The 12,013-nt window shown below is 33.1% G+C and overlaps 1 protein-coding gene across 1 annotated transcript in view; it reads left to right on the top strand.

Moving 5' to 3' along the window:
- Positions 1-12,013, top strand: part of NAALADL2 (N-acetylated alpha-linked acidic dipeptidase like 2) — an 881,821-nt gene that overhangs the window by 693,594 nt on the left and 176,214 nt on the right. The gene's annotated exons all lie outside the window — the stretch shown is intronic.

Here is a 12,013-nt window from a genome sequence, read left to right as displayed (position 1 = left end):
AAGCTTTGTAACAGTATTTGAAAACATCAGCTCTTTTCAGTAGTGTTGAATTCAATTTAAAAAGATTTATACTGTCACTCACATTTTCACAGTGTGCTTCACAACAAGAAATTTGCAGTAGTTGGATTAACATCAAAACATAATTGTAATCTTCAGTATTCACAGAAACAGATGACATGTGCAATAGAGTCTCCTCTCCTTGCCCAAGGGAAAATGCATTTCACATGCTGTATGTTAATGTGAGTCTTGTGGATTAGCAACCAAAGTTTGTCAATAGTTTGCCTAGCTAAAAAGAAACTAATTTTTTTGGTGAAGCTAGGTGTCCCCCCCAAGAATATCACAGAAACATGATTCACCTTAATTAAGTATGTGTACTTCCATCTGTTGTACATCAGTCAGCAGATTACAATTATGTTTTGTAATTTATCGGAAACTATTTCTCTGTAGATCTAAACCTGTTGGAATATTTTACCTTCTTTTACAAATTACACAAAGTTTTTCCCTCCATGATTTCAAGTTCTAAATTCCTATGCATCCCTCGCCCCCACCTTTAGTTTCTCTGTAAATAGCTAATAAACACTGTAAATAGCTAATAAACACTGAAAGAACTTGAAATCATAGAGAGAAAAACTTTGTGAAACCTATTAAAATGAATTCTTGGGTAATGAAAAAGTAATCATGATTTATCTCTTTAAAATTTGCATTTTCATACACTGTTGTTGTTTAAAATGGTGTATGTCCTTAAAGGTATCTTTACTTTTTTTTTTTAAAAAAAAGATTTATTTATTTGTGCTTACAAGAGCTGGGGTATATGACAGGGATGCGGGGGTGTGGGGAGGGGATTCACCAAAGACAGAGTAGGGAACAGAACAGTGGCTAAGAGAGAACAGAGCAGTGGGCAAGACAGGAGAGGTCTGCTGTGCCATGTGAGTCACCTCCTTGCCTGGGGATCAAACTCGTGCTGCAGTGACTGCGAATAGCTTTATAGTGCTGCGTCTTAACCCCTTGCACCACCAGGAAGGCCCCAAAAGTATCTACTTTCATGCAAGTTCATAATATACACTTCAATGAAATAAATGTATGACAAAATTAACTCATTTTTTTTTATTTTTCTGCTTGATATTTTTAAATATCTCTTTATCACATTCCACCTCAGTCCATTCTGCTCCTATTATGTTGACAAGTTAAATAATAACTCTCAGTATGGTATAGATTTTAGAATGGAACTATACTTCACTCCTAACTCTGATAACTTACTAGACAAATTATTTAACCTCTTTCAGAATTATTTCACAGAAAATAAACCTTGGTATACTTATAGAATCTATTTCACAGAGTCATGATAAGAATTAAGTGAAACACTGCATATAAAAGACAATTAAAATCAGCATGTAACAAGGTCCCATCAGTCATATCTGTTATCTCATTTATTGTCTGATTTTAAGTTCAACATATTAGTAGGAGAATTTCTAAACCTTTTAGACAAGAACAATCAATGAAAGGAAGGACCTTGTTAAAGAAAACAAACTTCTGAGGCTACTCTGACTTGTCCATGGGAAGATTTGGAAGCAGGTTCAAGTAAACTTCTGTGAAGGTATTGTTATTGCTCTGAAGGCTAAGTCCATCTACTACAACCGATTTAATCTGAAGGACTAATCAGTTTTTCAGATTATACCCAGAATATCTGACACCCATCATCAAAACCATTTTTGTTATTTTTTTTACAAAAAAATAATTAAAAAAATAATCCCCTATGCTTTATAACAAGTAACAGTGTTTATATTGCTTTAATTGGATTTTTTTTTAAAAAATGGATTCTTTTCATACAAATATGAATGCTTAAAAAACAATGATTTGTATGATGAATTCTCCTAAGAACAATGACATTTGCTTGCTGCATTAACTTATGATAAATATCTCTATATAGTAATTAAGTGGAATTACAAGTATTGAAGATTTTATCCAGGTAAAAATATTTGTAAAATATTTATAAAGAACAAATTTTCTATATTCACAAAAGAATATTTATCCTTTTAATTAATAGGGTAGATAAGGAAATCAGAACTTTTCATGAGTATGTGTTTACATTTTAAAATATAACTTATGTTATATTTATATGTTACATATATGTACTCATTTTAGTAAAAGTTTTAATATAAATAATTCCATAATCTCTTTTACTTTAAAAATTCTGTGTTTGTGTATATATAAAACTTTAGAGAGACTATGTGATATATTGAGAATTAAGAGGCCTGAGTTTGAACTTTTGGCATATCCATGGTCAAGTTACATGACTTCTGAGTCTATTACTTATTTGTATCTAGTTAAAATGAAAATAAAAAATAATAATCTAGCTATTATTGAGTACTTGTTCTAAATATATTTAATACTTTTTATCTCATTTGATATATAAATATCCCTATGGGTTAGCTACTATTATTAATACCTTTTTTGCTGAGGATAAAATGAATCTTAAGATCAAGTAGCTTATCCAAGGTCACAGATAGAAGATAGACCTTTTATTTCATTTTTATTTTTTTATTTTTTAAAGATTTATTTATTTATTTATACAAGCACTGGGTACAGTCAGAAGTGTGGGAGGGTGAGAGAATTCACCAGAGCCAGAGCGGGGAGCAGAGCAGGCAGAAGGACCGAAGTACACTGCTGAGGGGAGCAGCGGGCGGGAGGAGAGGTCTGCGCGCCATGCGGGACCCTCCTCCGGTGGCCGGGGAGCAGCCGGGGATCGAACTGGCGCTGCCGAGGCTGCGGGCAGCTTCGCAACCTAGCACCAACCGCTGCGCCACCAGGGAGGCCCTAAAAGTCAGGATAGAAGCTGACCTCAGATCTATTTGACAGTAAGTCCATGTTCTCAGCTATTACACTAAAGGTTGCAAAATAGAAGCCCCAAAGTAGATCCAGTCCCATATAGATTTTGTTTGTCCTTTACTGCTTTGTTAAAAAATTGAATTTCTGGAAATATTGAATACTTTTTTATCCCTGGAAACATTAAATATTGCATTACATAGTACCAGCTAGCCATGATCCTTTTTAGGGTCTGCCATGCTGTCTGCACTAGAGTGCAGTATGGAAGACTATTTCTTCAACCTCTGTTTCAGTCATTGGGAAATGAATGATCAACTTAAGGAACCATGGTTTCACTAGACCACATCACCTATATTACCTGCCTGGTGCCTCGTAGTGCCAGGCATTATTTCTGAACCCATTTTAGTAAAAGTGCGGAAATGGGTAATTCCAATAGTCTTTTCCACTTTAAAAGCAGTGTGTGTGTTTAAATGAGTTAATTTCATCATTATATTCATGATTATGAATAAATTATCTATTGAAAATTTATTTGTGTGATTATTGTACAAACTTTAGGATTCCTGTATTTTTTAATCCACAAAGACTGATTATGGATTCATTGCATTCGATTTCAACAAGTAAATAACGATAATAGGGAAAAAAATAACTATAGAAAAACAAACTAGAGCCACAGATAGAATTTTTGTGGATATACGAGACTCTATCATTCTAAATATTATGTTTTGATCAAACATGACATTTTAAAATATCCTTGCCAAATATTTCATGCTATTCATATTCCCACGAGTAACTTTTCCAATGGTTTTTCCAGATGCTAAAATATTGCATAAGACTGCTTGCAATACCTTTTATCTTTAACTTTTTATCTTTAGCCTTTTGTTTTTTTGATTTCTCATCTATACTTCAATTTTCTAATAATTAAATCTCACCAATGCAAAGCAATCTATGGTTTTACCAAATGTAGAATGATTCCTTCTCATAAATCATTGCCCTGTTAACTGAAACATCTCCAGTTACAAGCTTCATTTAAATAAAGTTTTCAATTTGTAAACATTGTTGCACCTGTTAGGAGAGGCATTCTGCTCCTATTAAATACAGTGCAGAGATTGGTGAAAGGAAATGAAAAGACAGATGCTTTCTGATTAAGAGTGCAATATTTATGACAGGCTGGTGGTCCAATGCACATTTATTCTGTCACTTAACAGCTGTTTCACATAATTTTTGTTCCAGATCACTGTATTTACTCAGTATAGGGCATGTCAGAGGGTCTGCCATTCTAAGTATATCAAAAGATCCATCCATGCCCTAGCAAGCTTTATACCACAAATTGAAGCTCTAGCTCCTCACTGTGCTTAACCTTACATTTTTCGCTCCTCTGCTTGAAATATCCCATTTTAAACCCAATTTACCTCTATAATGGAGCATTTAACATTTAAATCATAATGAGATAAAGGGGTATTACAGCTTTTACATAGCAGGGTGTTTTGCATAATTGTTTTAACACCATTTAGCAGCTTGATGGCAGAAAATCAAGTATTTTGAAACTTTTATTAATTCTTTGTAAGTTAGATGACTTTGATATCAATTCTCACACTTAAACTGGTGTATAACACTCTCTGGTGTGTGTGTGTGTGTGCACATGAGTGTCTGTGTGCATGTGTATGTAAACCAAAAAATGATCATTTGTGAAGATGCAATACTAAAATACACATACACACATTTTGGAGCAATACAGTTTATAGTTTAGATATTGATTCTTCATATTTTATTCTAATGAGTAGGAGAAGATTTTCTTACTTAGAGATTATATTTTCATTAAATTTTCTGTTTGGAACTTAGTTCCTATCATTGTTATGTTAACAGTCAATTAAAAACTATTGACTTAAGGAACAAAATATGTAAATGCATAAATTGTACAGATGTTTTACAATATCTGATAGAATCTGTTTCATACTGATAGTTACAAATGGCATTATGTAATGTCATCAAGTTTCTACTTCAAACTATGCTAATTAGAAACAAGACAGAAAGGGGGCTTTAACCCATCACTTCTTTGTAAATTATATTAGTAAAAGTACTTATGGAGCCCTTCAAAATAGATAAAATAATTTTCAGATCAGATTTCCTTCATTTAGGACAGAGGTTATTAAACCATTTTGTTCTAAAAACCCACTTACCCTCTACCAATATGGAAGACTCCAAAGAAAAGAGGTTTCGCTTTGTTTTTGTGGGTAATCTATATAAACATTTACCATATTAGAAATTAAGACTGAGAAATATAGGATTATTTGTTCATTTAAAAAAATCAAAAATAGACTTCTTATAATTAATCTAATTTATGTTTATGAAAGATAATTATATTTCCCAGGTGAGAGAATATAAATTAGATGAGTAGCATTCCTAAATATTTTTGTAAATTTCTTTAATGTGACTTAATATGAAATCATTAGATTCTCAAATATGTTTGAATATTTAATCTGCTGTTACATGTGACTTTTTTCTTCAATGAATAAAAAAAAAACTTGTATAATATTCTTTCCACATAATGACAAATATTTTTCTTTGACAGTACACTGAAACTTGATAAGAATTAATTTCCTAAAGGTTAGTTTCAATGTGTAATCACATTTTGTATCCTGTACACTTGAACATACAGTTAAAATGAGAGCACGATGGTATGCAACGTGTTTTATTTTTTTATGAAAATCTCATTATGAAAATACTTCTGAAGTTCTCTGAATCATACTTGGATAAATGCACATTTGAGGAATTTGGTTAAATTAGTCTACTCCATTCTTCACAATATCTGACAAGGTATTCAACACTGCTCCTTTTCAAAATTTTGAACTGTGATTGTATATACACCTATGTACATCTTTTCTGGTCATCCTTGGGTACTGCCATCCCATTCACCTGACAAACAGCCTGAAGTGGAAAATATAACACTCTCATAAACTGTGACTCTACAAAGAATTCTGCTTCTTAGAAGCCTTCCTTTAGTAGAGAAGGTTAAACCCCAATCAACAAATCAACAGTTATAGAGCAGACTTGAAAAGCTTTGATTGTACAGTATATGAAATGCCTGTCACAGAGGGAGTGCTATTAAAGTTGCTGTATGCTTCCAAGAGCCTGAGGAGTAAACACAAGAAATTGAAATATGAGACAGATATTGAAAAAACAAAGAGTAGAGAAACTCTTAAGACTCAAATGGATAATTCAAAAGATCATACTTCAAATTGCCTAATATTTTGAAATGGCTGCAAAGAGGACAGATTTCCCCTAGCAGCTGTCCTGCTTCAAATGTTAAATAAGAACATTTATTCTGAATGTCTATCATCACTGGATCAAGATATATACCATATGCACTATATTTTAACGCTAATGCAGTTTCATGGATTATGTTGCGATCATCCTTGGTATAAGGGAACTTGTTTCATAATAAAGTTTTTGATAATTTCAATAATAAAACTTATAGGCAGATTCAATGATAAAACATGTTGTCAATTTGACAACATTTAAGTTATGATTATAGGGGAACACCCAAGTGATTTATTTAGATATTTATTAATTCAAATTCATTCATCTATTTAGCCAGCAGTTACTAAGTACTTTGCTGCAACCCAACACTATGTTAGAAATACAAAGGAAATATGTTCTTTTTCTCAAAGTGATCACAGTCTAGATTAGGACTCAAGCATGTAAATAATTATAGTATAAATTCTCTTGATAGATTTCCACTCAAGCAATTTGTGTACACATTGACAATTTTCATTCCATGAAAACACAATGATCGATGCTCAAGTATTCTAGAAACTCATAATAATCATAGCCTTTCTGAATTTTTGCAAATGTGTTCCTTCAGTTCAGTGATGGTATGCTTGTCCAAAGTCAACTATGTTCTCAGATCTGTATATTTCTTTTGCATTTATTATTAATAGCTAGGTAATTTAATTTCTATAAAGATTTGCAAATCATGAATACAAAGCAAATTGCTTCTAATAAACCTTTAGTGATAACACACTAAAAAGTGAATTTCTAATAAAGTATTGAAATGTAGTGAACCAGGCAAATCTTAAAAGTTGGGGGAAATTGTAGTAATCTAGATGCTTGTTACACTCATTTTACTGCACACAAATAATAATAACTCCATTTTAAACAAACAGCAACTTGAAATGTAAATAATATGTAGGACTAAGAGTAAATCATAGAATTTCATTCAGCAGATTCAATATTTAGAGAAAAGGTCTGGGATTTGCATCAAAATATTGGCAAATAGCCATGTATTCAGAGATTTTAAATTAACATGTACTGTCTTTATACATATACTGTCTTTTTTTAACCAATTGTTTTTTGGACACATTTCTAAATAATTAACCTGCCAACCATTGGGATAAATTATTAACTTGGAGGGCTTCTAGTGCCAAGTGATGTGATAAGGACAGTAGTGTCAAGGAAAATTCTATATAGCAGTCATGTAACATTTATGGTAGGCATTGCTATGTCTAAAGCCATTGATCATGTTAGTTTAATTATTCTGCTTATGAATAGTGCTTGTGTGGAAGATACTGATGTTACCACTTTCACTAAATATAAAGCTGAGTCACAAAGCAGTCCAGTAAATTGGTGAGTATCACAAATCTGCTCACTGGTGGAATGAGGATATAACCCCAGCACTCCAGTAATATATTTTTGGACTCTTTTCTGTACTCTTGTCTTGTTTCTCAAGGTTTCCTAGATAAAATGAAATAGTTCTAAAATATTTCCATCTCTTACTACATCCATAATTCAATGCACTACTATAGAGCTTAATTAATTCCCCCCCCTGGCTTCCTATAGAAACTTTCTAAACATGCCAGCTTTGACCGTTCTCAAGGTTAAGCAGCATCTGCAAGTGGGTCATGTGTCTTAAATGAATTTTAAATGAGATCATAATTTATATATGATGACAAAACTGATATTAATGCTTCCTTATTATAATTAATATATTCCTTTTACAAAAGTATAATTTATTTCCTAGTTAATTTTGGAAGATAAGGAGATGGACAAGTTTGTCTCTTCTAAATTTAATGACAATACTGAATTTCTTTATCTAGACTAGTTTTATATCTAAAATCATTTTGGTAACTAATTTAGCTGATTTTTAAAATGAGTAATTAAAATGTTAAGATCAGTTTTAGTATCTACATGCTGTAACGATAAACTCTAGAAAGAAATGGCATGTCTAGGTGAAGACTATGCTCATGAATGAATTTTCTTGTCTATTTCTTAATCTCCACAACATTTTTTTTTTAAGATTTATTTATTTATACAAGAACCAGGGTACAGGCCAGATGCGTGGCAGGGTGAGAGGATTCACCAGAGACAGAGCGGGGAACAGAACAGGCAAACTGAGGAAATACACTGCTGAGGGGAGCAGCAGGCACGACAGGAGAGGTCTGCCGTGCCATGTGGGATTCTGGCCAGCCGGGATTGAACCCTCGCTGCAAAGGCTGCAGACAGCTTCACAATGCAGTGCTCAGCCGCCCGCGCCACCAGGAAGGCCCCTCCACACCTTTTTTTTTTTTTCTTTTTTAAAGATTTATTTTATTTATGCATACCAGAACCTGGGTACAGGCCAGATGTGCGGGATTCACCAGAGATAGAATGGGAACAGAACGGGCAGACTGACTGAAATGCACTGCTGAGGGGAGCAGCAGGAGAGACAGGAGAGGTGTGCTGTGCCATGTGGGTCTCTCCCTGGCCGGCCGGGGATCGAACTTATGCTGTAGAGGCTGTGGATATCTTCGGAGTGCTGTGCTTAACCCCTTGCACCACCAGGGAGGCCATCCATAACTTTTTTTTTTTTTTATGCCATTTTACATGTGGCTAGAATTGCAGGTCCTCAATATCTGTTTCATAGTTTACAGTGTTTTACACAGAAGCATATAATTTTGTTTTTAAACATTAAATGTTTCAATAGAAACCACAAAGTAAGACACAATAGTAAACTTGAAGTTTCATAAATGTTAAAGAATTTAAGAATGGATTGAAACCAAGGCCGATTGTTTATAGAGTGCTTTTGCTTCTTCATCAGATATTCTGGCTTTTTTATTAGTCTCAAGAGAGATACAGTTGTCTTCAGTCTCCTTTCATCAATCTCCCATTCCTATAATTTTAAATGACTGGACAGAATTCTGAAAGTGAACAAAGAATTTATTAGAATTTTGATTTTACAGTCTCTTGCCAATAGCTTTACCATTAAAATTATTCTGACTCAATTTTCTTTTTATTAGTAAAAGAACATTTTAAGACTAAATAGTATAGTGCTTTTTGAAGTACTGAAAAAATAATTAAGCTGTAGCTTTATGCACAAGGTTACTTTTATTTCTTCTTCGAACTAGTACACATCTTTTCACTTTGTTTTGATTTATTGGTAAGAGCACTAGAAAGATTAAACATATTCCATGTATAGAGACAATTTTTAATTTATTACTCAGGTTCACATAAGTAGAAGTCAAATTAAAAGAAAATTTTATATTAATATCGCTGAGACCTATTAAAAGTAAGAGATCACAGGGCCTCCCTGGTGGCCATCATGACAGACCTTGGTGGTGGCCTGACTTCAATGCTGGCCAGTGAGTTAACACACACGGTGCAGCAGACCGCTCCTGTTTTGCCTGCTGCTCCCCCTGGTATATTTCAGATTTGTCTGTACTGATCCCCACTCTGTCTCTGATGAATCCTCCTCTGGCCTGTACCCCAGTTCTTCTATGCAAAAATAAGTAAATAAAATCTTTAAAAAAATAGATCACACAATTGCGCATGATGATGGATTGAGGTCAAATTCAGGGCATTTCTCTATGTTCTGGTCACATGTTATAAATAGGCATGGAAACTCCAATAAATATCATTTGTTCAGAATTTCATCAGTGCAGGGAGGATCTTGGACAATCCAAGTGGTCAAAATAAGTTCAGAGTCACCTTTGGAAAGATTAGCCTAAAAATTATGGGTCCACATATATGCCTCTCTCAGAATATCCCTGATAGACAAATTGAAAAGAATCATACATAGATTATTTAACCTTTAGAGAACACTGATCACTGAACACAAGTAGTTTGATACATTTCTCTGTTGTAAAGGGAAATAGTAACTTACATTCAATAACCTTAATAAAGGAGTAAGAACAGAACAAGTTTCATTCTTTCTACTCTAATTCCACAGCTTCTATCTAATGTAGTTGTCTTCTAAACAAAAGCCATAGTCTTTTTGGTTATATCTTGCAAAGAAAGCCCTGCTAATACTATAATATAAATAAAATATTATACCTGACAGAAAAATAGTTCTCTTTTATTGATGCATGGTTATTTGTACTTTTATTTTTCTTTTAATAGATGGGTGAATGAATGGATAGATGCGTTTTAATTTATATTTTGATACATAGCCACTGTGCACTTAGAAACTTTAATTCCTACTCTCCTCTCTTCATTACCTCCCTTTGTTCCTTCCTTCTTTCCTATTTTCAATCAAATTTCAATCATCTTGCTATGTTCATGTTGTTCCAAATTATTTGCTTAAGATAATACACTTTCTGATAATGTTGAAACATAATAATCCATAATATAATTTAAGCATAATTGATAGGAGTATTCATGAATTATTAAACAGTGTTTGTTTGCATTGTTTGGTTATGATAGGTGATTTTTAAACATTTTTAGATTTGATGTTTGTTTCCTTCTCCAGTTTTTTCTGGGATAAATTCCTGGACATAAAATTTGGATACAGAATGAATATATTAAACCCCCTGACTTGTTGGAGAAGACTTTTCTGAGTGTTCATGTTTCTAAAAACCTTTATAACAGAGCTTTAGAATGTTTTTTATATTACTCTAAACAACAGTGTACATTAAAATATATTATTTTCAATCTTATTGGTAAAATTGGTATGCTGTCATTTTGACTTTCTCTTATATTAACTTATTCAATGTTTACTGACTTATTAAATCTTTTATAAAGATATTTTGTAAAGTTTATAATTAGAAGTGAATATGTTGACAAAGGAGTAGATAGAAATAATATAGATGTTAACTAAGTTTCCACCCTTAGAAATTACAAATATATAATTAATTTCATAATCACTACAGGATGACAATGATAAAAAAAAACTATGTTCAAATTTATCAAGGCTTGAATCTGTCTGCAAATCAACATACATCTTGATGACTGAACTTCAAGTATCTTTAAAGCATCTGAAGTGCTAAAGTTGGAAAATAGAATATGTGTGACAATCAGTTTGACAGGTGTCAGAGATTATCTTATGAAAATTCCAACATATTGTTTCAAACTACTATACAGAAGTAGTATATTGAATTCCTTCAACAAGGTCAGAGGAGTTTCTAGGAAGGTGGAAGAGAGAGAGAGCCATGAAAAGAATTAGAGTTAAAAGTATACATAAATCAGTGTTTAATGTTCCAAGGTCATAATTTTAAAATTATAGACATTTGCTTTTAGTGAACAAAGGAAAATTTGTGTGCTTTGTGATGGGGAGGGGTGCAGGTTGCTAGGAGACCCAGGGCATGATTAATGTGTCTGTCTAGTGGGCATGCCACCTCTTCAAAATAGCTGGTGCTGTTACTACACTATGATTAACCTGTAAGGCAACAGAGAAATAGACTTGTACCACATTGCACTCTATCATTCCCTGATATCATTTTTCAGAAGGTGCCATTGGAAAAATGAATTTATCATGGCTGCATGGGATTAGGGGTGTGGGTGTGTTTAGTGTGGAAGTGGGAGGTATAGACTCCTGAACATCAGTGCAATCTGTAATATCTCTATTTTATCTTTTATTATTTGTTTTTATCTATGTTTTCACATGTAATATAAAGCATTTCTCTTAAAGTGATGAATGAAATTTAGCTCATCTTAAACAGAAATTTAACTCTGTGCTAAAAAGAAATACTGGATTGATAAGCCTAGAAATTTACTAAAAATATTTGTCAGACTTATTTACATTTGTGAAAAATTTCTAGAGTAGGATAATAATGGAAAGGAACATGTATAATGGAAAGGAACAAGGATACTAATGGAAAGGAACAACATCAACAACGGGTCCTTCTCTGGTGGCACAGGAGTTAAAATCAGTGCTATCAAGCTATCAGCAACCACTGCAGCAAGAGTTCCATCCTGGGCCAAGGAGCTAACACTCATGGCA

Source organism: Talpa europaea (assembly GCF_964194135.1).
Source record: "Talpa europaea genome assembly, chromosome: 4".
NCBI lineage: Eukaryota > Metazoa > Chordata > Mammalia > Eulipotyphla > Talpidae > Talpa > Talpa europaea.
The sequence above is the reverse complement of the archived record's forward strand: the minus strand, read 5'-3'. Positions and strand labels throughout refer to the sequence as shown.